General features: G+C 57.8%; 1 non-coding gene across 1 annotated transcript; it reads right to left on the bottom strand.

The window, feature by feature from the left end:
• Positions 1 to 2,754: 2,754 nt before the first annotated feature.
• Positions 2,755 to 2,827, bottom strand: TRNAK-CUU. The gene has a single exon. It is a non-coding gene; the product is annotated as a tRNA-Lys (tRNA).
• Between the last annotated feature and the right edge of the window lie 475 nt (positions 2,828 to 3,302).

The raw sequence follows: 3,302 nt of genomic DNA, 5'->3' as shown, positions 1-3,302 counted from the left end.
TTCTCTGTCATGCTTTTTCCTTAAGAATCAATGCACTGGCTTAGACAGAGCTGTGTGGTGACTTCTCTTACTTAATTGGCCTCTCAGAGTTGGTAAGACAACTCCCACCTGTTCATGCTCTCTGTATGTGTGTATATATATCTCCTCAATGTTTCACTCTATATGCATCCGAAGAAGTGGGTTGTAGCCCACGAAAGCTTATGCTCTAATAAATTTGTTAGTCTCTAAGGTGCCACAAGTACTCCTGTTCTTTTTGCGGATACAGACTAACACGGCTGCTACTCTGAAACCTGACCATTACAGTCGGTCACAGCCTTCAGAGAGAAAGCAGTGCACAGGCGCAGGCCTGGTTAGGCCATCTGGCTTGCTGGGGAACTCACAGCACAGGCAGGGAACTGTGCAGCCTGGAAAAACCTCAGTCAGGAAAGAGAGAGAGATGCGGTTCTCTGCTCAAGAGAGGTGATGGCTGAGAGTCTAGCGTGGGTGCCTTTGCTGGACCATTGAGGGGGAATCAAGATGCCGCTGCCCTGAGCTGTGATGACACATACCACCGGCAGTGGCGAGGAGCCCTGCTGGTGGCCCCACTGGCCACTCAGGTTTGGCACTGCCACGCTAGAGGGGCCACACGTAAGTGGCATAGCGCTGAGCCCCCTTGTTACCAGGTGGCTGTGCCATCACTCAGTTTTGGTCTTGCCATCCACATCACAGCTGAGGGCTGGTGAGTGACAGGCCATTCACCTGCACTGCCTTGCTCTGCTGCTATCTGCTGCCACCATGGAGCTGCCGCTGACCGCAGTGCTTGGGAGCTTCCTGATCTGCTGTGCAGGTGAGAACCCAGTCCGGGGCAGAGGCGGGTGGGGGCTGATGTCAGAGTGTCCCCCCTGCCCATCATGTGCCCGGGCAGGCAAAGCATGCCCCTAACCCCAACCCCAGCCCCTGCCCCACTGAGACACTTGGCGCCAGCTGTTCAGGCAGGGGAGGGGGCTGCTGTCCCTAGCACCGCTGGGGAGCAAGGTCTGGGGCTTGCGGGGCTCCAGCCAGGGAGCAGGGTTGGGGGGGGGCGCTCTGCGCAGCTCCCAGAAGCAGTGGCACGTCCCCCCTCCGGCTCCTACGTTTAGGAGCAGCCAGGGGGCTCTGCCCCGCATGCTGCCCCTGCCCCAAGCGCCACCCCCGGAGCTCCCATTGTCTGGGAACCACGGCCAATGGGAGCTGCAGGGGCGGTACCTGTGGAGGGGGCAGCGCGCAGCAAAGCTGCCTGGCCGCTCCTCCGCGTAGGAGCCGGAGAGGTGACATGCTGTTGCTTCTGGGAGCTGCTTGAGATAAGTGCTGCCCTAAGCCTGCACCCCTGAGCCACCCCTCCCCGGCACTCCAACCCCCTGCCTCAGTCCTGATCCCCCTCCTGCCCTTTGAACCCCTCGGTCCCAGCCTGGAGCACCCTCCTACACCCCAAACCCCTCATACCCAGCCCCACCCCAGAGCTCGCACCCCAGCCTGAGCCCTCATCTGCCCCACACACTTCACCCTCCCTGCCCCAGACCAGAGCCCCGTCCCGCACCCTGAACTCCTCATTTCTGGCCCCACCCTGGAGCCCGCACCCCCAGCCAGAGCCCCCCCCCCACGCACCTCAACCCTAATTTTGTGAGCATTCATGGTCCGCTATACAATTTCCCAATTACCCAGATGTGGCCCTCGGGCCAAAAAGTTTGTCCACCCCTTCCCTAGCAATCCCCCTTCCATACTTCTCTTACCCACACCCAACAATCCTCCAGGTTCACTCCCAGGCTCCTTCCCAGAAATTACTTCCCTCTCCCTCAGCTCCTCCATTACCCCTGACTCCCCCAAGCCTTTGCACTGCTTCTGAGGGGTGCGGGAAATACAGTTCTGTATTTTACTTTAGATTAATTATTACTCAACGTTCTGTATTCATATGCCTAGTAAGGAATCTATTTGTCAAAAAAAAAAATTTCCCGAATCTTTTTTGTTGTCTGTATTATTACAGGCAGGTATTTTGAAACAAATTACAGAAATAATTGAAAGTCGGGTGATTATATGGTGTTCTTTTGAGAAATAAAATATGCAGAATTTCGCAGGATTTCAAAATATTGTGCGCAGAATTTGTAATTGTTTGGCGCAGAATTCCCCCAGAAGCAGTGTCAGGGGAGCCTCTGACTATCAGCCTTTTCCAATAAGAAACAAGCCTCGGGGACACACATTGAGTCGTCCTTTGGTGGAACGGGACCTTTCGCCAGTAACACACAATAATACAGCTGCTAACTAGTTAAAAAGCAGCCCCACTATGTTTGATGATAGTCACAGCTTAAACCCCAAAGGGAGGTACAGAAAAAAATGACTCCTGGCTTTGATTGAGTTACCAGCACTGGGCTACTTTGGGGCTAGTTTTACGTGACTTTGGGCTATTAATGCAGTAGAAATTTGGCAGCCTGCTCCTCTGAGGGTCGCCCCAGATCTGCCCCACAGCGCAGTGGGACCAGGGGCTCCCCACCCTTGGAGAGGGGCTGCCTGGAGGGGCCGCCGCAGCCTTTCCTGTGCTGGAGGGTGCCTGGCCATCGGTCCCCAGGCCCTGCCACTCCCCATCTGGGCCCACCACAGCCCCACTGAGCTGCCCCGCTTTGCAAGGCTGCATTGCCAAGCTTGGCTCTTTCCCAGGCAAGCCGAGCTGCCCCCATCGCTGTTCCGGGCAAAAACACCGACAACCTGCCACGCTAACTGCAGCTGTAGGAGCAAAATTTTCTGCGCCCAACGTGGGGCTCGAACCCACGACCCTGGGATTAAGAGTCCCATGCTCTACCGACTGAGCTAGCCGGGCGCTGCAAGCTAGTCTGCCTTCAGCGACTATTCGAAATATAATATAGCGCATGCGCAGAACTCGTTAACTCTAGTTTTGCTTACGAGACTCCTCCCCGCGTTTCTTCCAGTCTCGGGCCGGGCGCGCCCCCGCGGCAGTGACGGGACCTGCTCTGCGGACGCGCACGTTCACATAGGAACCCACCGCGGGAGCTCATTGGCTGGTGTGCAGCGGACCAATGGGAAGGTGCGTTGGTGAGCGCTGGGGCGCGTGAGCGAGGCGCGGTGTGGATCGGGTCTGTCCGGCGCTCGCTCTCCGCACGGCTCCGCCGCCATGAGCTCCATCGGCACCGGGGTGAGTGTGTCTCCTCGCCGGGGCCGGCTGGGGGCGGGAGGGCAGCTTGAGCCCCCCCCCCCATGGGACCGGGAGGGGGGAAGTACTGCCCGCGCGGGCTGGGTGAGGCGTCGCGCCGCTCTGCTGAGTCACTTCGGCCCGC

This window comes from Terrapene carolina, unplaced genomic scaffold (genome assembly GCF_002925995.2).
Source record: "Terrapene carolina triunguis isolate 2854851 unplaced genomic scaffold, T_m_triunguis-2.0 Scaffold19702, whole genome shotgun sequence".
NCBI lineage: Eukaryota > Metazoa > Chordata > Testudines > Emydidae > Terrapene > Terrapene triunguis.
Note: the sequence above shows the minus strand (reverse complement) of the source record. Positions and strands in the feature narration are given on the sequence as shown.